This window comes from Anopheles marshallii, chromosome 2, assembly GCF_943734725.1.
Source record: "Anopheles marshallii chromosome 2, idAnoMarsDA_429_01, whole genome shotgun sequence".
Lineage (NCBI taxonomy): Eukaryota > Metazoa > Arthropoda > Insecta > Diptera > Culicidae > Anopheles > Anopheles marshallii.
In genome coordinates, this window is record NC_071326.1 from 58,602,961 (window position 1) to 58,628,286 (window position 25,326).

Genomic DNA, 25,326 nt, shown 5'->3' on the forward strand with positions numbered 1-25,326 from the left:
GGCCATCCGCAACGACGAGGAATTGAACAAGCTGTTGTCCGGCGTCACCATTGCCCAAGGTGGTGTGCTGCCCAACATTCAGGCCGTGCTGCTGCCAAAGAAGACTGAGAAGAAGGCCTAAAGCTATCGAGCTTCTCTCAATCTTGCAAACCAAAAAAACCGTCCTTTTCAGGGCGACAAATCGATTTACGCAAAAGATTTTTGTTCGACCATCTCTTCTGAGCTAAAACCATACGCGCGCAGCAATTACCTAATCGAAGGGAAATTCAGTGAAGAAACACAAGCAATCGTATGCGGGAAACCCCCTGACGATCGTTTTCATTTTTCATGTTTTTTTTTAACCTTTGGTCGGAGGTAGACTCCTGCTCCTGCGTTTGTAGTACCGCAAGCCAAATGGGTGAAATGCCAAATGCAGTGCTGCTCCATAACTTACCTGGTTTCGTACCTGAAATTCGTACCGACCCTACGAGGGAAAAATAACTTCCACATTCCACCCAAAGGACATGGGCATGACTAGCGCAGGTACCTGTTAGAGGGTCTGAATCACAAAATTGCTAAGAAACTTCCCAATACGAACGAAACACATTAATCCACGAACGGTTCCGGCAGTTCGGAATATGTAAGTTTAGTTTAAACCAACCTACACATAGCCTTAGTGGCAGATATTTTTTTTATTTTCTAAAATAAACTACATCGGGCTCAACGCAGTTTGCTTCTCCATCGACCAAAGCAACGAATCCCCAAACCATGCGTAGAAATGAATCATGCAATACACTTACCTTCGTTGGTACGACCAGAGCCGCTTCACGCACTGCTGTCGCTGCTTCGACGATGAACCGCTGACGGCCGTAGATTGCACCGTCGACCGTACGCCCACGATGCGCAATTGCGGTTCACTTAGCACAGAGTCCCATCCATTTCACTACACGTTGTTTTTTAACGCACACATATGAACGCTTTACTTTTCCGACCTTTACACCGAGCGAAGCACCGAGCGAAGCACCGAGCGCAGCAACGCGCGCAGCACCGAGCGAAGCACCGAGCGAAGCACCGTCGCGATTAACGCAGTCCATGGTCCTTACACACAGGCACACGCACATTTCACCCGTCCGAGCGACGTACCGCCGCAATCGGGCCAGTCCATAGTCCTACGAAGCACTTTCACACACACGCTTTGCACCAGCAGCAGCAGCAACAACAACAACAACAACTATGTTTATAAAAACAGTAGTTTTTAGTGCGAATCCGCGGAGGATTTCGCTGTCCGTTGACCGAGCGAAGCACCGTCGCGATTAACGCAGTCCATTGTCCTTACACACAGGCACACGCACATTTCACCCGTCCGAGCGACGTACCGCCGCAATCGGGTCAGTCCATGGTCCTACGAAGCTTTTCACACACACACGCATTGCACCAGCAGCAGCAGCAACAACAACAACAACAACTATGTTTATAAAAACAGTAGTTTTTAGTGCGAATCCGCGGAGGATTTCGCTGTCCGACGCACCGAGCGCAGCACCGAGCGAAGCACCGTCGCGATAAACGCAGTCCATTGTCCTTTTTTTTCACACACACGCACACGCACATTTCACCATTAGGAAGCACAGTTGTTTTAAAGAAAAGTATTTTTTTTAGTCCAATCCGCGGAGGATTTCACTGCCCGACGAATAATCCTGCGCGCAGGCTAGCTGTCGCGTCGCACACTTTTGCTCGACATGAGCTCTTGCTGCTTCTGGTAGAACGACGAAATGAGCCGGCGCCATTTTGAAAATGACCCCCCTGCTCAACACCACTTGTATCACACCACTTTTACACACACTACTAAATTCGCACTACCGTGACGCGCGGACCAACCGTTCCATCAGGCTGCTAGTCGAAGACTGTGCCGAGCGCGGGACATTCGGCTTCTAATATAATGTAGTATTCGAACGAATGTGGCGAGAGTATTTTCTCTCCGAACTACTACTACTACTACTACTATCCGAGCGAGCGTTGCTATCTCTGTTCTTCCTCGCTACGCATACAATCGCATGATGCAAATTCACCGGTTGTCCCAAAGCCGGGCAATTGTATGACGTCAAATCTGATAATTATGCAATATTTTGCAACTAAACTACTAAAGGTTTAATCCTTTTGCGTGTGATGTACGCACCATACGAACAGGGAAAGGAAGTTAGGTAGCAAATTTGCAAAAATTTAAGTATGTTCGTGTGCATGTACAGTGTACGAAAACGTAGGTTTTATGCTATATTCCCTGTGAGCCCTTGAAAAAAGGAACATATTTTGCAAGTTATTGAAAACCGTAGGTGCAAATATTTCATCACATTTTTGACGCTGCCTAAAACGAGCCGGCGACACACGGACGAAGCGTGTGCTCCTTTGTGTGTGCTGTCAGCGACCGACGTTGCTGCGAATTTCATCCCGTGCTCCGTCTCGCTCGCACTCGTTGGCACCAAGCCATCCTCTTTTTTGGTGATTTTTCCAAATAACGGTACCGATCATCGTTTGCGATCGCATTTCCTGATAATTTCTGGCTCGAGTTGGGTAAAAAACGCGCACACTACTACGTGCGAGAAAGAAAAGAAAAACACGACGTTCGATTTGAATACGCGTGGCAAAATGTTGGTAGAATTATACACGTACCAGGGCAATAAGAGGCGAACTTGCCTTTTGAAAAACATATTTAATCCACTTCATATCTATTAATTTGCGCACTGGTTTTGTAACATTTTCCGATAATTTTTGGCTCGAGCTGAGTATGCACAAACGCACCCAATATTAGGTGTAAGAAAAAAAACGCCGCATTCTATTTCAATACTCGTGGCATCTAGTAGCCATTCCGACCTTCCGATATCGAGTGTTGGTGGAATTGTGTGTTTCATGTTTTTGATTATAAAATGTGCCAATTTAGGCAAGTTAGCAAAAATGTAATTGAAAGAATTTCATCACATTTTTGGCGCTGCTTAAAACGAGCCGGCGACACACGGCGCTAGACACCGTGCGCTCCTTTTTGAGTGTCCCTGTCAGTGTTCGAAATTAGTGCGAATTTCATCCCATGCTCCGTCTCGCTCGCACTTGCGCCCTCGTTCGGTGGCACCAAGCCATCCTCTTTTTTGGTGATTTTTCCAAATAACGGTACCGATCATCGTTTGCGATCGCATTTCCTGATAATTTCTGACTCGAGGTGGGTAAAAAACGCGCACACTACTACGTGCGAGAAAGAAAAGAAAAACACGACGTTCGATTTGAATACGCGTGGCAAAATGTTGGTGGAATAATATGTTTCATGTTTTTGATCATAAATTGTGCCAATTTTAGCAAGTTAGCAAAAATTTCAGCACATTTTTGACGCTGCTTTGCGTGTCCTATCAATGACCGAAATTAGTGCGAATTTCATCCCTTGCTCCGTCTCGTCCGGTGGCATGAGCGCATCCTCTTTCTCATGAGGGCACGAGCGCATATTTAATCCACTTTATTTCAATATTTACGTCAAAATTTCTGCCAAAATTTATTTCTGCATTTCAGTAACGTTTTCTGCTATTTTTCGGATGCAGTAAGTTAAGCTAGACGCTCAAGTACAAAAATATGTAGTGTTAGTCTGGTAGCTGTGTGAAATGCTTCACAATTGGCTTTGAAAACGGTCGATTTTTCTTAGCTTTGTATTAAAATGGCGGCATAGTTGACTTTCGTTTTCTAATACCATCACACAAACACGATCGAGCACACAACGTCGCAACATTGTGGATCTGTAGCGCGTTCAACATACTATGGACACCCATTACCTGTACACCGTTCACGAGGATCGACACGATGCTCATTGCTTCTTCTTCTACCTGGCTTCTGCGTGGCTTCTGCGTGACGCGTTTTGGACATTTTTACACCGTGACATTTTTACCCCGTAGACCGACGAAGCGAAGGATTCGACTCGCAACCACAGGTAGAATTCCATTACGGCGGGTACAAACGATAGTGCGAAGCTCCGATGAACCTAAGCTGGCAGAGCAAAAAACGCTCGACTTCATAGCGATTGGAATCATTGGAAAGAGAATTTTGACGCAAAGAATGTGTGGTCCTGATAAGGACCGTTTTGTTGAGATGAGGGCAAAATGTGCGTTGGCTGGCGAGTTTAACCTCCGAAACCGTACAGGGTGCGACCCTGACGCTTCAGCGCGTACACTACATCCATCGCGGTGACGGTTTTGCGCTTGGCGTGTTCGGTATAGGTGACCGCATCGCGGATAACATTCTCCAGGAACACTTTCAGCACGCCACGCGTTTCTTCGTAGATGAGACCGGAGATACGCTTCACTCCTCCACGGCGGGCCAGACGACGGATGGCCGGCTTGGTGATGCCCTGGATGTTGTCGCGCAGCACTTTGCGATGACGCTTGGCTCCTCCTTTACCCAGACCTTTGCCTCCTTTGCCTCGTCCAGTCATTTCGATGTCGATGCGTACTGTTCAAGAGTTCACGATTAACAATAAGGCAACGCACCATGTTTCGGCCTTTTATACACTCACCCGAGCACACGTACACATTCTCACGCTTACCCCACTATCGGTACACGATCGGAGCGGAGTGTATGTGTGCGTGGAGCGAGGTTATAAAAGTGGCGATCCGGCTTCGGATACCCACATTCCGAACCTATTGTCGACGCAACACAGACGTCTTTACGTTCCACTACCCAAACCGCCAGTGAACCAGTGAAATGGCCCGTACGAAGCAAACTGCCCGTAAGTCCACCGGAGGTAAGGCTCCGCGCAAGCAGCTGGCCACCAAGGCTGCTCGCAAGAGTGCCCCGGCCACCGGAGGAGTGAAGAAGCCGCATCGTTATCGTCCGGGAACCGTAGCCCTGCGTGAGATCCGTCGCTACCAGAAATCGACCGAGCTGCTGATCCGCAAGCTGCCCTTCCAGCGTCTGGTACGTGAAATTGCCCAGGACTTCAAGACCGATCTGCGCTTCCAGAGCTCGGCCGTGATGGCCCTGCAGGAGGCCAGCGAGGCGTACCTTGTCGGCCTGTTCGAGGACACCAACTTGTGCGCAATCCATGCGAAGCGCGTCACCATCATGCCGAAAGACATCCAGCTGGCTCGTCGCATCCGCGGAGAGCGTGCCTAAATCTTCGCCGCCTCCCCGCCTCCATCGTTCATCGAGGGGCATTTATTCACTCAAACGGTCCTTCTCAGGACCACCACAAATGTTAACCAAAAAGATATGTCGATATGCTCCCTTCCCTTCCCCTCTGTGTACCGCCCCTAACCCGTTGGTGGTGGTGTTGGAACAATTCTTATGCGTATGTGACAATGAGTCTGTTGAGTGCAATGAGCCCGTGACCGTGTCAGGGTACAAAAGCTGCATGCGCCTACCAGGGTACAGGGCTTGCAAAGCTGCAGTGTACAAAGCTGGTGGAGAAATGGTGTTATTTTTAGGCTTTTGTTTTGTTTGTGGTTCCATTCTTCGGCTCGAATGGACATCAGAAATGAAGCCAGCCGTACGCACGGTCAGAAAGGCAAAAGAGGTTTCGCTTGGCCGTTTGGCATTCGATCGTCAGAAGATGCTTCCGATGCTTTAACGCTGTGGAACATTCATTTTCACTGCTCGCATAGAACCTCAGTTTGTGTTTTCGTACCCTGGCCATGTGTTCATGTGCACTCGGGTAATGTTCATTATGCCATGTTGCTACCATGTTGCGCAACACAGTCACGGGCGTGCTTTTATTTATTACATTATATTTACTCATTTTATTATATTTAACTTCTGCCACTGTGAGAGGGTTTTTAACAGGAATATGTCTTTTGTATGGATGCGTTTTGTGGTCCTGAAAAGGACCGGTTTGCGTTTGGGTAGATCGAACGAACTGCGGCGCTCCGAATTACTTCGAGCTGGTGTACTTGGTGACAGCCTTCGTGCCTTCGGACACGGCGTGCTTGGCCAGCTCACCAGGCAACAGCAGACGGACGGCCGTCTGGATTTCGCGGGACGTGATCGTCGAACGCTTGTTGTAGTGCGCCAAGCGGGATGCTTCGGCAGCGATGCGCTCGAAAATGTCGTTCACGAAGCTGTTCATGATGCTCATCGCCTTGGACGAAATGCCGGTGTCCGGGTGGACTTGCTTCAACACCTTGTAGATGTAGATAGCGTAGCTCTCCTTGCGGGTCTTCCTTTTCTTCTTCTTGTCCGACTTGGAGATGTTCTTCTGGGCTTTACCCGACTTCTTCGCGGCTTTTCCACTGGTTTTCGGGGCCATTTTACCTCAATTCACGCACTGATGCTCACTATCGGAGGGTCAAAAACTGTATGATGATGATCACTAACGGTTGGTTCGTTTATATTCCGGTTTTCGGATCACTCTCGGGTATTCGACACGAGTGCGTACAGGCAGCGTAGCTCGGAGTATTTAAACTCACGATTTTTGTTAATTTTGCTCAGAAAATAAGCACCCTCCAAGCAGTGAGCATCGTTGCGAACGTACTCTCATCTAAACCGAAGCTATCAACATGTCTGGCCGTGGCAAGGGAGGAAAAGTGAAGGGAAAGGCAAAGTCCCGCTCGAACCGTGCCGGTCTGCAGTTCCCGGTTGGCCGTATCCACCGTCTGCTCCGCAAAGGCAACTATGCCGAGCGCGTCGGTGCTGGTGCACCAGTGTATTTGGCCGCCGTCATGGAATACTTGGCCGCTGAAGTGTTGGAGTTGGCAGGAAACGCTGCCCGAGACAACAAGAAAACTCGCATCATCCCGCGTCATCTGCAGCTGGCCATCCGCAACGACGAGGAATTGAACAAGCTGTTGTCCGGCGTCACCATTGCCCAAGGTGGTGTGCTGCCCAACATTCAGGCCGTGCTGCTGCCAAAGAAGACTGAGAAGAAGGCCTAAAGCTATCGAGCTTCTCTCAATCTTGCAAACCAAAAAAAACCGTCCTTTTCAGGGCGACAAATCGATTTACGCAAAAGATTTTTGTTCGACCATCTCTTCTGAGCTAAAACCATACGCGCGCAGCAATTACCTAATCGAAGGGAAATTCAGTGAAGAAACACAAGCAATCGTATGCGGGAAACCCCCTGACGATCGTTTTCATTTTTCATGTTTTTTTTTTAACCTTTGGTCGGAGGTAGACTCCTGCTCCTGCGTTTGTAGTACCGCAAGCCAAATGGGTGAAATGCCAAATGCAGTGCTGCTCCATAACTTACCTGGTTTCGTACCTGAAATTCGTACCGACCCTACGAGGGAAAAATAACTTCCACATTCCACCCAAAGGACATGGGCATGACTAGTGCAGGTACCTGTTAGAGGGTCTGAATCGCAAAATTGCTAAGAAACTTCCCAATACCAACGAAACACATTAATCCACGAACGGTTCCGGCAGTTCGGAATATGTAAGTTTAGTTTAAACCAACCTACACATAGCCTTAGTGGCAGATATTTTTTTATTTTCTAAAATAAACTACAACGGGCTCAACGCAGTTCGCTTCTCCATCGACCAACGAAAAGCAACGAATCCCCAAACCATGCGTAGAAATGAATCATGCAATACACTTACCTTCGTTGGTACGACCAGAGCCGCTTCACGCACCGCTGTCGCTGCTTCGACGATGAACCGCTGACGGCCGCAGATTGAAGTGTCGACCGTGCGCCCACGATGCGCAATTGCGGTTCACTTAGCACAGAGTCCCATCCATTTCACTACACGTTGTTCTTTAACGCACACATATGAACGCTTTACTTTTCCGAATATTACTTTTCTGACCTTTGCAACCGAGCGAAGCACCGAGCGCAGCACCGTCGCGATTAACGCAGTCCATTGTCCTTTCTTTCACACACGCACACGCATTTCACCCGTCCGAGCGACGTACCGCCGCAATCGGGTTAGTCCATAGTCCCACGAAGCTTTTCACACACACGCGCATTGCACCAGCAGCAGCAGCAACAACAACAACAACAACTATGTTTATAAAAAGAGTAGTTTTTAGTGCGAATCCGCGGAGGATTTCGCTGTCCGTCGCACCGAGCGAAGCACCGAGCGAAGCACCGAGCGCAGCACCGTCGCGATTAACGCAGTCCATTGTCCTTTCTTTCACACACGCACACGCATTTCACCCGTCCGAGCGACGTACCGCCGCAATCGGGTTAGTCCATAGTCCCACGAAGCTTTTCACACACACGCGCATTGCACCAGCAGCAGCAGCAACAACAACAACAACAACAACTATGTTAATAAAAACAGTAATTTTAAGTGCGAATCCGCGGAGGATTTCGCTGTCCGACGCACCGAGCGAAGCACCGAGCGCAGCACCGTCGCGATTAACGCAGTCCATTGTCCTTTTTTTTCACACACACGCACACACTTTTCACCAGCAGAAAGCACAGTTGTTTTAAAGAAAAATATTTTTTTAGTACGAATCCGCGGAGGATTTCTCTACCCGATGTACTAAACCCAACGAATAACCCTGCGCAGGATTAACTGTCGCGTCGCACACTTTTGCTCGACATGAGCTCATGCTGCTTCTGGAAGGACGACGAAATGAGCTGGCGCCATTTTGAAAATGACCCCCCCTGCTCAACACCACTTGTATCACACCACTTTTACACACACTACTAAATTCACACTACCGTGACGCGCGGACCAACCGTTCCATCAGGCTGCTAGTCGAAGACTGTGCCGAGCGCGGGATATTCGGCTTCTAATATAATGTAGTATCCGAACGAATGTGGCGAGAGAATTTTCTCTCCGAACTACTACTACTACTACTACTACTATCCGAGCGAGCGTTGCCATCTCTGTTCTTCCTCGCTACGCGTACAATCGCATGATGCAAATTCACCGGTTGTCCCAAAGCCGAGCAATTGTATGACGTCAAATCTGATATTTATGCAATATTTTGCAACTAAACTACTAAAGGTTTAATCCTTTTGCGTGTGATGTACGGAACAGGGAAAGGAAGTTAGGTAGCAAATTTGCAAAAATTTAAGAATGTTCATGTACAGTGTACGAAAACGTAGGTTTTATGCTATATTCCCTGTGAGCCCTTGAAAAAAGGAACATATTTTGCAAGTTATTGAAAACCGTAGGTGCAAATATTTCATCACATTTTTGACGCTGCCTAAAACGAGCCGGCGACACACGGACGAAGCGTGTGCTCCTTTGTGTGTGCTGTCAGCGACCGACGTTGCTGCGAATTTCATCTCATGCTCCGTCTCGCTCGCGCTCGTTGGCCAAGCGCAAGCCATCCTCTTTTTTGGTGATTTTTCCAAATAACGGTACCGATCATCGGTTGCGATCGCATTTCCTGATAAGTTCTGGCTCGAGTTGGATATAAAACGCGCACACTACTACGTGCGAGAAAGAAAAGAAAAACACGACGTACGATTTGAATACGCGTGGCAAAATGTTGGTGGAATTATACACGTACCAGGGCAGTAAGAGGCGAACTTGCCTTTTGAAAAACATATTTAATCCACTTCGTATCTATTAATTTGCGCACTGGTTTTGTAACATTTTCCGATAATTTTTGGCTGGAGCTGAGTATGCACAAACGCACCCAATATTAGGTGTAAGAAAAAAACGCCGCATTCTATTTCAATACTCGTGGCATCTAGTAGCCATTCCGACCTTTCGATATCGAGTGTTTGTGGAATTATGTGTTTCATGTTTTTGATTATAAAATGTGCCAACTTTAGCAAGTTAGCAAAAATGTAATTGAAAGAATTTCATCACATTTTTGGCGCTGCTTAAAACGAGCCGGCGACACACGGCGCTAGACACCGTGCGCTCCTTTTTGTGTGTCCCTGTCAGTATCCGAAATTAGTGCGAATTTCATCCCATGCTCCGTCTCGCTCGCACTTGCGCCCTCGTTCGGTGGCACCAAGCCATCCTCTTTTTTGGTGATTTTTCCAAATAACGGTACCGATCATCGTTTGCGATCGCATTTGCTGATAATTTCTGACTCTAGGTGGGTAAAAAACGCGCACACTACTACGTGCGATAAAGAAAAGAAAAACACGACGTTCGATTTGAATACGCGTGGCAAAATGTTGGTGGAATAATATGTTTCATGTTTTTGATCATAAATTGTGCCAATTTTAGCAAGTTAGCAAGCAATTTTAGCAAGCAAAAATTTCAGCACATTTTTGAAGCTGCTTTGCGTGTCCTATCAATGACCGAAATTAGTGCGAATTTCATCCCTTGCTCCGTCTCGTTCGGTGGCATGAGGGCATCCTCTTTCTCACGAGGGCACGAGGGCATATTTAATCCACTTTATTTCAATATTTACGCCAAAATTTCTGCCAAAATTTATTTCTGCATTTCAGTAACGTTTTCTGCTATTTTTCGGATGCAGTAAGTTAAGCTAGACGCCCAAGTACGTGAAATATGTAGTGTTAGTCTTAAAAAAGACTGGTAGCAGTGTGAAATGCTTCACAATTGGCTTTGAAAACGGTCGATGTTTCTTAGCTTTGTATTAAAATGGCGGCATAGTTGACTTTCGTTTTCTAATACCATCACACAAACACGATCGAGCACACAACGTCGCAACATTGTGGATCTGTAGCGCGTTCAACATACTATGGACACCCATTACCTGTACACCGTTCACGAGGATCGACACGAAGCTCATTGCTTCTTCTTCTATCTGGCTTCTGCGTGGCTTCTGCGTGACGCGTTTTCGACATTTTTACACCGTGACATGTTTACCCCGTAGACCGACGAAGCGAAGGATTCGACTCACAACCACAGGTAGAATTCCATTACGGCGGGTACAAACGATAGTGCGAAGCTCCGATGAACCTAAGCTGGCAGAGCAAAAAACGCTCGACTTCTTAGCGATTGGAATCATTGGAAAGAGAATTTTGACGCAAAGAATGTGTGGTCCTGATAAGGACCGTTTTGTTGAGATGAGGGCAAAATGTGCGTTGGCTGGCGAGTTTAACCTCCGAAACCGTACAGGGTGCGACCCTGACGCTTCAGCGCGTACACTACATCCATCGCGGTGACGGTTTTGCGCTTGGCGTGTTCGGTATAGGTGACCGCATCGCGGATAACATTCTCCAGGAACACTTTCAGCACGCCACGCGTTTCTTCGTAGATGAGACCGGAGATACGCTTCACTCCTCCACGGCGGGCCAGACGACGGATGGCCGGCTTGGTGATGCCCTGGATGTTGTCGCGCAGCACTTTGCGATGACGCTTGGCTCCTCCTTTACCCAGACCTTTGCCTCCTTTGCCTCGTCCAGTCATTTCGATGTCGATGCGTACTGTTCAAGAGTTCACGATTAACAATAGGGCAACGCACCATGTTTCGGCCTTTTATACACTCACCCGAGCACACGTACACATTCTCACGCTTACCCCACTATCGGTACACGATCGGAGCGGAGTGTATGTGTGCGTGGAGCGAGGTTATAAAAGTGGCGATCCGGCTTCGGATACCCACATTCCGAACCTATTGTCGACGCAACACAGACGTCTTTACGTTCCACTACCCAAACCGCCAGTGAACCAGTGAAATGGCCCGTACGAAGCAAACTGCCCGTAAGTCCACCGGAGGTAAGGCTCCGCGCAAGCAGCTGGCCACCAAGGCTGCTCGCAAGAGTGCCCCGGCCACCGGAGGAGTGAAGAAGCCGCATCGTTATCGTCCGGGAACCGTAGCCCTGCGTGAGATCCGTCGCTACCAGAAATCGACCGAGCTGCTGATCCGCAAGCTGCCCTTCCAGCGTCTGGTACGTGAAATTGCCCAGGACTTCAAGACCGATCTGCGCTTCCAGAGCTCGGCCGTGATGGCCCTGCAGGAGGCCAGCGAGGCGTACCTTGTCGGCCTGTTCGAGGACACCAACTTGTGCGCAATCCATGCGAAGCGCGTCACCATCATGCCGAAAGACATCCAGCTGGCTCGTCGCATCCGCGGAGAGCGTGCCTAAATCTTCGCCGCCTCCCCGCCTCCATCGTCCATCGAGGGGCATTTATTCACTCAAACGGTCCTTCTCAGGACCACCACAAATGTTAACCAAAAAGATATGTCGATATGCTCCCTTCCCTTCCCCTCTGTGTACCGCCCCTAACCCGTTGGTGGTGGTGTTGGAACAATTCTTATGCGTATGTGACAATGAGCGTATGTTGAGTGCAATGAGCCCGTGACCGTGTCAGGGTACAAAAGCTGCATGCGCCTACCAGGGCTCAGGGCTTACAAAGCTGCAGTGTACAAAGCTGGTGGAGAAATGGTGTTATTTTTAGGCTTTTGTTTTGTTTGTGGTTTCATTCTTCGGCTCGAATGGACATCAGAAATGAAGTCAGCCGTACGCACGGTCAGAAAGGCAAAAGAGGTTTCGCTTGGCCGTTTGGCATTCGATCGTCAGAAGATGCTTCCGATGCTTTAACGCTGTGGAACATTCATTTTCACTGCTCGCATAGAACCTCAGTTTGTGTTTTCGTACCCTGGCCATGTGTTCATGTGCACTCGGGTAATGTTCATTATGCCATGTTGCTACCATGTTGCGCAACACAGTCACGGGCGTGCTTTTATTTATTACATTATATTTACTCATTTTATTATATTTAACTTCTGCCACTGTGAGAGGGTTTTTAACAGGAATATGTCTTTTGTATGGATGCGTTTTGTGGTCCTGAAAAGGACCGGTTTGCGTTTGGGTAGATCGAACGAACTGCGGCGCTCCGAATTACTTCGAGCTGGTGTACTTGGTGACAGCCTTCGTGCCTTCGGACACGGCGTGCTTGGCCAGCTCACCAGGCAACAGCAGACGGACGGCCGTCTGGATTTCGCGGGACGTGATCGTCGAACGCTTGTTGTAGTGCGCCAAGCGGGATGCTTCGGCAGCGATGCGCTCGAAAATGTCGTTCACGAAGCTGTTCATGATGCTCATCGCCTTGGACGAAATGCCGGTGTCCGGGTGGACTTGCTTCAACACCTTGTAGATGTAGATAGCGTAGCTCTCCTTGCGGGTCTTCCTTTTCTTCTTCTTGTCCGACTTGGAGATGTTCTTCTGGGCTTTACCCGACTTCTTCGCGGCTTTTCCACTGGTTTTCGGGGCCATTTTACCTCAATTCACGCACTGATGCTCACTATCGGAGGGTCAAAAACTGTATGATGATGATCACTAACGGTTGGTTCGTTTATATTCCGGTTTTCGGATCACTCTCGGGTATTCGACACGAGTGCGTACAGGCAGCGTAGCTCGGAGTATTTAAACTCACGATTTTTGTTAATTTTGCTCAGAAAATAAGCACCCTCCAAGCAGTGAGCATCGTTGCGAACGTACTCTCATCTAAACCGAAGCTATCAACATGTCTGGCCGTGGCAAGGGAGGAAAAGTGAAGGGAAAGGCAAAGTCCCGCTCGAACCGTGCCGGTCTGCAGTTCCCGGTTGGCCGTATCCACCGTCTGCTCCGCAAAGGCAACTATGCCGAGCGCGTCGGTGCTGGTGCACCAGTGTATTTGGCCGCCGTCATGGAATACTTGGCCGCTGAAGTGTTGGAGTTGGCAGGAAACGCTGCCCGAGACAACAAGAAAACTCGCATCATCCCGCGTCATCTGCAGCTGGCCATCCGCAACGACGAGGAATTGAACAAGCTGTTGTCCGGCGTCACCATTGCCCAAGGTGGTGTGCTGCCCAACATTCAGGCCGTGCTGCTGCCAAAGAAGACTGAGAAGAAGGCCTAAAGCTATCGAGCTTCTCTCAATCTTGCAAACCAAAAAAAACCGTCCTTTTCAGGGCGACAAATCGATTTACGCAAAAGATTTTTGTTCGACCATCTCTTCTGAGCTAAAACCATACGCGCGCAGCAATTACCTAATCGAAGGGAAATTCAGTGAAGAAACACAAGCAATCGTATGCGGGAAACCCCCTGACGATCGTTTTCATTTTTCATGTTTTTTTTTAACCTTTGGTCGGAGGTAGACTCCTGCTCCTGCGTTTGTAGTACCGCAAGCCAAATGGGTGAAATGCCAAATGCAGTGCTGCTCCATAACTTACCTGGTTTCGTACCTGAAATTCGTACCGACCCTACGAGGGAAAAATAACTTCCACATTCCACCCAAAGGACATGGGCATGACTAGTGCAGGTACCTGTTAGAGGGTCTGAATCGCAAAATTGCTAAGAAACTTCCCAATACCAACGAAACACATTAATCCACGAACGGTTCCGGCAGTTCGGAATATGTAAGTTTAGTTTAAACCAACCTACACATAGCCTTAGTGGCAGATATTTTTTTATTTTCTAAAATAAACTACAACGGGCTCAACGCAGTTCGCTTCTCCATCGACCAACGAAAAGCAACGAATCCCCAAACCATGCGTAGAAATGAATCATGCAATACACTTACCTTCGTTGGTACGACCAGAGCCGCTTCACGCACCGCTGTCGCTGCTTCGACGATGAACCGCTGACGGCCGCAGATTGAAGTGTCGACCGTGCGCCCACGATGCGCAATTGCGGTTCACTTAGCACAGAGTCCCATCCATTTCACTACACGTTGTTCTTTAACGCACACATATGAACGCTTTACTTTTCCGAATATTACTTTTCTGACCTTTGCAACCGAGCGAAGCACCGAGCGCAGCACCGTCGCGATTAACGCAGTCCATTGTCCTTTCTTTCACACACGCACACGCATTTCACCCGTCCGAGCGACGTACCGCCGCAATCGGGTTAGTCCATAGTCCCACGAAGCTTTTCACACACACGCGCATTGCACCAGCAGCAGCAGCAACAACAACAACAACAACTATGTTTATAAAAAGAGTAGTTTTTAGTGCGAATCCGCGGAGGATTTCGCTGTCCGTCGCACCGAGCGAAGCACCGAGCGAAGCACCGAGCGCAGCACCGTCGCGATTAACGCAGTCCATTGTCCTTTCTTTCACACACGCACACGCATTTCACCCGTCCGAGCGACGTACCGCCGCAATCGGGTTAGTCCATAGTCCCACGAAGCTTTTCACACACACGCGCATTGCACCAGCAGCAGCAGCAACAACAACAACAACAACAACTATGTTAATAAAAACAGTAATTTTAAGTGCGAATCCGCGGAGGATTTCGCTGTCCGACGCACCGAGCGAAGCACCGAGCGCAGCACCGTCGCGATTAACGCAGTCCATTGTCCTTTTTTTTCACACACACGCACACACTTTTCACCAGCAGAAAGCACAGTTGTTTTAAAGAAAAATATTTTTTTAGTACGAATCCGCGGAGGATTTCTCTACCCGATGTACTAAACCCAACGAATAACCCTGCGCAGGATTAACTGTCGCGTCGCACACTTTTGCTCGACATGAGCTCATGCTGCTTCTGGAAGGACGACGAAATGAGCTGGCGCCATTTTGAAAATGACCCCCCCTGCTCAACACCACTTGTATCACACCACTTTTACACACACTACTAAATTCACACTACCGTGACGCGCGGACCAACCGTTCCATCAGGCTGCTAGTCGAAGACTGTGCCGAGCGCGGGATATTCGGCTTCTAATATAATGTAGTATCCGAACGAATGTGGCGAGAGAATTTTCTCTCCGAACTACTACTACTACTACTACTACTATCCGAGCGAGCGTTGCCATCTCTGTTCTTCCTCGCTACGCGTACAATCGCATGATGCAAATTCACCGGTTGTCCCAAAGCCGAGCAATTGTATGACGTCAAATCTGATATTTATGCAATATTTTGCAACTAAACTACTAAAGGTTTAATCCTTTTGCGTGTGATGTACGGAACAGGGAAAGGAAGTTAGGTAGCAAATTTGCAAAAATTTAAGAATGTTCATGTACAGTGTACGAAAACGTAGGTTTTATGCTATATTCCCTGTGAGCCCTTGAAAAAAGGAACATATTTTGCAAGTTATTGAAAACCGTAGGTGCAAATATTTCATCACATTTTTGACGCTGCCTAAAACGAGCCGGCGACACACGGACGAAGCGTGTGCTCCTTTGTGTGTGCTGTCAGCGACCGACGTTGCTGCGAATTTCATCTCATGCTCCGTCTCGCTCGCGCTCGTTGGCCAAGCGCAAGCCATCCTCTTTTTTGGTGATTTTTCCAAATAACGGTACCGATCATCGGTTGCGATCGCATTTCCTGATAAGTTCTGGCTCGAGTTGGATATAAAACGCGCACACTACTACGTGCGAGAAAGAAAAGAAAAACACGACGTACGATTTGAATACGCGTGGCAAAATGTTGGTGGAATTATACACGTACCAGGGCAGTAAGAGGCGAACTTGCCTTTTGAAAAACATATTTAATCCACTTCGTATCTATTAATTTGCGCACTGGTTTTGTAACATTTTCCGATAATTTTTGGCTGGAGCTGAGTATGCACAAACGCACCCAATATTAGGTGTAAGAAAAAAACGCCGCATTCTATTTCAATACTCGTGGCATCTAGTAGCCATTCCGACCTTTCGATATCGAGTGTTTGTGGAATTATGTGTTTCATGTTTTTGATTATAAAATGTGCCAACTTTAGCAAGTTAGCAAAAATGTAATTGAAAGAATTTCATCACATTTTTGGCGCTGCTTAAAACGAGCCGGCGACACACGGCGCTAGACACCGTGCGCTCCTTTTTGTGTGTCCCTGTCAGTATCCGAAATTAGTGCGAATTTCATCCCATGCTCCGTCTCGCTCGCACTTGCGCCCTCGTTCGGTGGCACCAAGCCATCCTCTTTTTTGGTGATTTTTCCAAATAACGGTACCGATCATCGTTTGCGATCGCATTTGCTGATAATTTCTGACTCTAGGTGGGTAAAAAACGCGCACACTACTACGTGCGATAAAGAAAAGAAAAACACGACGTTCGATTTGAATACGCGTGGCAAAATGTTGGTGGAATAATATGTTTCATGTTTTTGATCATAAATTGTGCCAATTTTAGCAAGTTAGCAAGCAATTTTAGCAAGCAAAAATTTCAGCACATTTTTGAAGCTGCTTTGCGTGTCCTATCAATGACCGAAATTAGTGCGAATTTCATCCCTTGCTCCGTCTCGTTCGGTGGCATGAGGGCATCCTCTTTCTCACGAGGGCACGAGGGCATATTTAATCCACTTTATTTCAATATTTACGCCAAAATTTCTGCCAAAATTTATTTCTGCATTTCAGTAACGTTTTCTGCTATTTTTCGGATGCAGTAAGTTAAGCTAGACGCCCAAGTACGTGAAATATGTAGTGTTAGTCTTAAAAAAGACTGGTAGCAGTGTGAAATGCTTCACAATTGGCTTTGAAAACGGTCGATGTTTCTTAGCTTTGTATTAAAATGGCGGCATAGTTGACTTTCGTTTTCTAATACCATCACACAAACACGATCGAGCACACAACGTCGCAACATTGTGGATCTGTAGCGCGTTCAACATACTATGGACACCCATTACCTGTACACCGTTCACGAGGATCGACACGAAGCTCATTGCTTCTTCTTCTATCTGGCTTCTGCGTGGCTTCTGCGTGACGCGTTTTCGACATTTTTACACCGTGACATGTTTACCCCGTAGACCGACGAAGCGAAGGATTCGACTCACAACCACAGGTAGAATTCCATTACGGCGGGTACAAACGATAGTGCGAAGCTCCGATGAACCTAAGCTGGCAGAGCAAAAAACGCTCGACTTCTTAGCGATTGGAATCATTGGAAAGAGAATTTTGACGCAAAGAATGTGTGGTCCTGATAAGGACCGTTTTGTTGAGATGAGGGCAAAATGTGCGTTGGCTGGCGAGTTTAACCTCCGAAACCGTACAGGGTGCGACCCTGACGCTTCAGCGCGTACACTACATCCATCGCGGTGACGGTTTTGCGCTTGGCGTGTTCGGTATAGGTGACCGCATCGCGGATAACATTCTCCAGGAACACTTTCAGCACGCCACGCGTTTCTTCGTAGATGAGACCGGAGATACGCTTCACTCCTCCACGGCGGGCCAGACGACGGATGGCCGGCTTGGTGATGCCCTGGATGTTGTCGCGCAGCACTTTGCGATGACGCTTGGCTCCTCCTTTACCCAGACCTTTGCCTCCTTTGCCTCGTCCAGTCATTTCGATGTCGATGCGTACTGTTCAAGAGTTCACGATTAACAATAGGGCAACGCACCATGTTTCGGCCTTTTATACACTCACCCGAGCACACGTACACATTCTCACGCTTACCCCACTATCGGTACACGATCGGAGCGGAGTGTATGTGTGCGTGGAGCGAGGTTATAAAAGTGGCGATCCGGCTTCGGATACCCACATTCCGAACCTATTGTCGACGCAACACAGACGTCTTTACGTTCCACTACCCAAACCGCCAGTGAACCAGTGAAATGGCCCGTACGAAGCAAACTGCCCGTAAGTCCACCGGAGGTAAGGCTCCGCGCAAGCAGCTGGCCACCAAGGCTGCTCGCAAGAGTGCCCCGGCCACCGGAGGAGTGAAGAAGCCGCATCGTTATCGTCCGGGAACCGTAGCCCTGCGTGAGATCCGTCGCTACCAGAAATCGACCGAGCTGCTGATCCGCAAGCTGCCCTTCCAGCGTCTGGTACGTGAAATTGCCCAGGACTTCAAGACCGATCTGCGCTTCCAGAGCTCGGCCGTGATGGCCCTGCAGGAGGCCAGCGAGGCGTACCTTGTCGGCCTGTTCGAGGACACCAACTTGTGCGCAATCCATGCGAAGCGCGTCACCATCATGCCGAAAGACATCCAGCTGGCTCGTCGCATCCGCGGAGAGCGTGCCTAAATCTTCGCCGCCTCCCCGCCTCCATCGTCCATCGAGGGGCATTTATTCACTCAAACGGTCCTTCTCAGGACCACCACAAATGTTAACCAAAAAGATATGTCGATATGCTCCCTTCCCTTCCCCTCTGTGTACCGCCCCTAACCCGTTGGTGGTGGTGTTGGAACAATTCTTATGCGTATGTGACAATGAGCGTATGTTGAGTGCAATGAGCCCGTGACCGTGTCAGGGTACAAAAGCTGCATGCGCCTACCAGGGCTCAGGGCTTACAAAGCTGCAGTGTACAAAGCTGGTGGAGAAATGGTGTTATTTTTAGGCTTTTGTTTTGTTTGTGGTTTCATTCTTCGGCTCGAATGGACATCAGAAATGAAGTCAGCCGTACGCACGGTCAGAAAGGCAAAAGAGGTTTCGCTTGGCCGTTTGGCATTCGATCGTCAGAAGATGCTTCCGATGCTTTAACGCTGTGGAACATTCATTTTCACTGCTCGCATAGAACCTCAGTTTGTGTTTTCGTACCCTGGCCATGTGTTCATGTGCACTCGGGTAATGTTCATTATGCCATGTTGCTACCATGTTGCGCAACACAGTCACGGGCGTGCTTTTATTTATTACATTATATTTACTCATTTTATTATATTTAACTTCTGCCACTGTGAGAGGGTTTTTAACAGGAATATGTCTTTTGTATGGATGCGTTTTGTGGTCCTGAAAAGGACCGGTTTGCGTTTGGGTAGATCGAACGAACTGCGGCGCTCCGAATTACTTCGAGCTGGTGTACTTGGTGACAGCCTTCGTGCCTTCGGACACGGCGTGCTTGGCCAGCTCACCAGGCAACAGCAGACGGACGGCCGTCTGGATTTCGCGGGACGTGATCGTCGAACGCTTGTTGTAGTGCGCCAAGCGGGATGCTTCGGCAGCGATGCGCTCGAAAATGTCGTTCACGAAGCTGTTCATGATGCTCATCGCCTTGGACGAAATGCCGGTGTCCGGGTGGACTTGCTTCAACACCTTGTAGATGTAGATAGCGTAGCTCTCCTTGCGGGTCTTCCTTTTCTTCTTCTTGTCCGACTTGGAGATGTTCTTCTGGGCTTTACCCGACTTCTTCGCGGCTTTTCCACTGGTTTTCGGGGCCATTTTACCTCAATTCACGCACTGATGCTCACTATCGGAGGGTCAAAAACTGTATGATGATGATCACTAACGGTTGGTTCGTTTATATTCCGGTTTTCGGATCACTCTCGGGTATTCGACACGAGTGCGTACAGGCAGCGTAGCTCGGAGTATTTAAACTCACGATTTTTGTTAATTTTGCTCAGAAAATAAGCACCCTCCAAGCAGTGAGCATCGTTGCGAACGTACTCTCATCTAAACCGAAGCTATCAACATGTCTGGCCGTGGCAAGGGAGGAAAAGTGAAGGGAAAGGCAAAGTCCCGCTCGAACCGTGCCGGTCTGCAGTTCCCGGTTGGCCGTATCCACCGTCTGCTCCGCAAAGGCAACTATGCCGAGCGCGTCGGTGCTGGTGCACCAGTGTATTTGGCCGCCGTCATGGAATACTTGGCCGCTGAAGTGTTGGAGTTGGCAGGAAACGCTGCCCGAGACAACAAGAAAACTCGCATCATCCCGCGTCATCTGCAGCTGGCCATCCGCAACGACGAGGAATTGAACAAGCTGTTGTCCGGCGTCACCATTGCCCAAGGTGGTGTGCTGCCCAACATTCAGGCCGTGCTGCTGCCAAAGAAGACTGAGAAGAAGGCCTAAAGCTATCGAGCTTCTCTCAATCTTGCAAACCAAAAAAAACCGTCCTTTTCAGGGCGACAAATCGATTTACGCAAAAGATTTTTGTTCGACCATCTCTTCTGAGCTAAAACCATACGCGCGCAGCAATTACCTAATCGAAGGGAAATTCAGTGAAGAAACACAAGCAATCGTATGCGGGAAACCCCCTGACGATCGTTTTCATTTTTCATGTTTTTTTTTTAACCTTTGGTCGGAGGTAGACTCCTGCTCCTGCGTTTGTAGTACCGCAAGCCAAATGGGTGAAATGCCAAATGCAGTGCTGCTCCATAACTTACCTGGTTTCGTACCTGAAATTCGTACCGACCCTACGAGGGAAAAATAACTTCCACATTCCACCCAAAGGACATGGGCATGACTAGTGCAGGTACCTGTTAGAGGGTCTGAATCGCAAAATTGCTAAGAAACTTCCCAATACCAACGAAACACATTAATCCACGAACGGTTCCGGCAGTTCGGAATATGTAAGTTTAGTTTAAACCAACCTACACATAGCCTTAGTGGCAGATATTTTTTTATTTTCTAAAATAAACTACAACGGGCTCAACGCAGTTCGCTTCTCCATCGACCAACGAAAAGCAACGAATCCCCAAACCATGCGTAGAAATGAATCATGCAATACACTTACCTTCGTTGGTACGACCAGAGCCGCTTCACGCACCGCTGTCGCTGCTTCGACGATGAACCGCTGACGGCCGCAGATTGAAGTGTCGACCGTGCGCCCACGATGCGCAATTGCGGTTCACTTAGCACAGAGTCCCATCCATTTCACTACACGTTGTTCTTTAACGCACACATATGAACGCTTTACTTTTCCGAATATTACTTTTCTGACCTTTGCAACCGAGCGAAGCACCGAGCGCAGCACCGTCGCGATTAACGCAGTCCATTGTCCTTTCTTTCACACACGCACACGCATTTCACCCGTCCGAGCGACGTACCGCCGCAATCGGGTTAGTCCATAGTCCCACGAAGCTTTTCACACACACGCGCATTGCACCAGCAGCAGCAGCAACAACAACAACAACAACTATGTTTATAAAAAGAGTAGTTTTTAGTGCGAATCCGCGGAGGATTTCGCTGTCCGACGCACCGAGCGAAGCACCGAGCGAAGCACCGAGCGCAGCACCGTCGCGATTAACGCAGTCCATTGTCCTTTCTTTCACACACGCACACGCATTTCACCCGTCCGAGCGACGTACCGCCGCAATCGGGTTAGTCCATAGTCCCACGAAGCTTTTCACACACACGCGCATTGCACCAGCAGCAGCAGCAACAACAACAACAACAACTATGTTTATAAAAAGAGTAGTTTTTAGTGCGAATCCGCGGAGGATTTCGCTGTCCGTCGCACCGAGCGAAGCACCGAGCGAAGCACCGAGCGCAGCACCGTCGCGATTAACGCAGTCCATTGTCCTTTCTTTCACACACGCACACGCATTTCACCCGTCCGAGCGACGTACCGCCGCAATCGGGTTAGTCCATAGTCCCACGAAGCTTTTCACACACACGCGCATTGCACCAGCAGCAGCAGCAACAACAACAACAACAACAACTATGTTAATAAAAACAGTAATTTTAAGTGCGAATCCGCGGAGGATTTCGCTGTCCGACGCACCGAGCGAAGCACCGAGCGCAGCACCGTCGCGATTAACGCAGTCCATTGTCCTTTTTTTTCACACACACGCACACACTTGTCACCAGCAGAAAGCACAGTTGTTTTAAAGAAAAATATTTTTTTAGTACGAATCCGCGGAGGATTTCTCTACCCGATGTACTAAACCCAACGAATAACCCTGCGCAGGATTAACTGTCGCGTCGCACACTTTTGCTCGACATGAGCTCATGCTGCTTCTGGAAGGACGACGAAATGAGCTGGCGCCATTTTGAAAATGACCCCCCCTGCTCAACACCACTTGTATCACACCACTTTTACACACACTACTAAATTCACACTACCGTGACGCGCGGACCAACCGTTCCATCAGGCTGCTAGTCGAAGACTGTGCCGAGCGCGGGATATTCGGCTTCTAATATAATGTAGTATCCGAACGAATGTGGCGAGAGAATTTTCTCTCCGAACTACTACTACTACTACTACTACTATCCGAGCGAGCGTTGCCATCTCTGTTCTTCCTCGCTACGCGTACAATCGCATGATGCAAATTCACCGGTTGTCCCAAAGCCGAGCAATTGTATGACGTCAAATCTGATATTTATGCAATATTTTGCAACTAAACTACTAAAGGTTTAATCCTTTTGCGTGTGATGTACGGAACAGGGAAAGGAAGTTAGGTAGCAAATTTGCAAAAATTTAAGAATGTTCATGTACAGTGTACGAAAACGTAGGTTTTATGCTATATTCCCTGTGAGCCCTTGAAAAAAGGAACATATTTTGCAAGTTATTGAAAACCGTAGGTGCAAATATTTCATCACATTTTTGACGCTGCCTAAAACGAGCCGGCGACACACGGACGAAGCGTGTGCTCCTTTGTGTGTTTTTTTTTTTTTTTTTTTTTTTTTTATTGTTTTTATAGAGACTTTGAGCTGGGCAGCTTCATTCGCCTCTTTACTGTAGGTGATGGTGGTCTAGATGGCTATGGATGATTATATTTCTTTATACAGGTTACTGATGCGGAGAAATTTGATGAGTTTGCGTTGATTATCGGGGTTCGGTGATAAGATGTTAGTGATGTTAGTGTCAAGTTGGCAGGATAGTCGATGGTTGGCGAAGCCGTGGCAGTCGGTTAGGATGTGCAGTACGGTGATGTCGACACCACAGAAGCTGCAGAGTGGTGGTGTGGATTTGTCGCAGATGTAGGAGTGGGTAAGGCGGGTGTGTCCAATGCGGAGTCGGGAAAGTATTCTTTGGTTACGGCTGGATTCTGGGTCGCTCCATGCTGCTGTGGTGTGTTTGATGAGGCGAAGTTTTGAGGTGTTGGTATTTATCCAGGTGGTGTTCCATTTCTGCGCTATGGTATTTGTTGTCCAATGGATGAGGTCTCGGCGTGCTATGGGGTTGTCGGTTTCTGGGGATCGGGATCTACCCTGGTTGGCTAGTCGGTCGGCTTTTTCGTTTCCGCGAATTCCTGAATGACCAGGAATCCAGCAGAAGGCTATTTCCGGTGTTGTGGGGAGTTGGTCTAGTTGTTGGATGTGTGGGTCACGGACAACACCATGTTCTAGGGCTGCTAGTACGCTGGCGCTGTCGGTGAAGATGACGTTGGGCTTATCACTGCGAAGACTTTCGTCGGCGGCGATGAGCATGGCTATTGCTTCTGCAGAAAAAATGGAAGTGTTATTTGGTAATTTAATGGCACTATTGTCGAAAGAGGAATGTATTCCGCATCCGGCGGACTCGTGTAAAACAGAGCCGTCGGTGAAGATGTGGTGGTGGTGTTGATACTTGTTCCGGATGTGGCGTGTGAAGATTTGGTTGGCTATATGGCTGCTTTTTCCTGCTTTTAGTTGGAGTTTAAGGTCCCAGTCTATTGTAGGTGTTTGTTGATACCAGGGGCGCTGACCGCGCCTAGTGAGGTGGAGAACTTGTGGTAATTGTTGGTTGGTGAGGGTTTGGAATGCAGTGCTGGCTCTATTGGAGAGAGAGGTGGCTTGGATCCCTTTTTCCTGTAGTCTAGTTGCTGCTGCTACTATTTTGTTGGTGATGATGTGGTGTAGAGGAAGGAGGCCGCTTTCGCAGAGGAGTGACTCGGTGGGACTGGTGATGAATGCACCGGTGGAATATTGTATTGCGGTGTGGTAGAGCGGTGCTATTGTCTTCTCGAACGTTTCTCTCTTTCGGGAGACAATCTCGATGCCGTAGAGTAGTTTTGGGAGTAACCAGCTATTGATGATTCGGATGAGTGTGTTGCGGGATGCTCGGTGCTTTCCAGTTCCGAGCATTTTGAAGAGGTTCAGCCGGCTTTTTGCTTCTTTCTTAATGCGTGTGGAATGGGGAATGAAGGAAAGTCTTGTGTCGAATGTAACTCCTAAAATGTCTGCGCGTCGTGTGTTTGGTATGGGTGTGTTGTTGAAAGTGATATCTTTTTTGTAGTGTGGGAAAAAGTTATTGCAAATGTGTAGGATTTTGGATTTGGTGTGTGATATTTCATAACCTGTCCACCTAGCCCATTGCCTAACCTTGTCAACCCCTGCTTGCAGGAGTTTACGAGATTCTGCACAAGAGCTGGATGAAGAGGCTAGGATGATATCATCTGCATATACGAATGATTTAATTTGTGTAGGAATAGAGCAAAATAAGGATTCAATGCTGATAAGGAAAAGGGTTGGTGAGAGAATGGCACCTTGTGGGACGCCATTTTCGAGCGTGTATGGATTGGAGAGGTCGGTACCAATGAGGACTCGAAAGGTGCGGTCAGTAAGGAAGCTCTCGATGAAGTTTGTGAGACGTCCACCGAGGTTCCATCTGGATAGTTGTTCTAGTATGGAGTGTCGCCAGGTACGGTCAAAAGCTTTGGAAAGGTCTATTATAGCGAGGTCTAAGTGGTAGTTATGAGTGTGGGCTGTTTCCAACACGTCATCTAGTTTGGCGAAGTACGTTTCCGTACCCATGCCGCACCGAAAGCCGTGTTGATCAGAACTAAGGAGTTTTCTATCTTCTATTTCTTGAGTTAGTCTACGGTTAACCATGCGTTCTAGGACTTTCATTATACAGTTGAGAAGAGAAATGGGGCGGTAGCTATCTACATCAGTGCTAGGTTTGTTAGGCTTAGGGATGGGAATGGTGAGGCTGGATTTCCATTCCTTAGGAATGTTACCAGTGGACCAGATGTCGTTATAAATATTGAGGAGTTTTAGTTTGGCTTGTAGGGG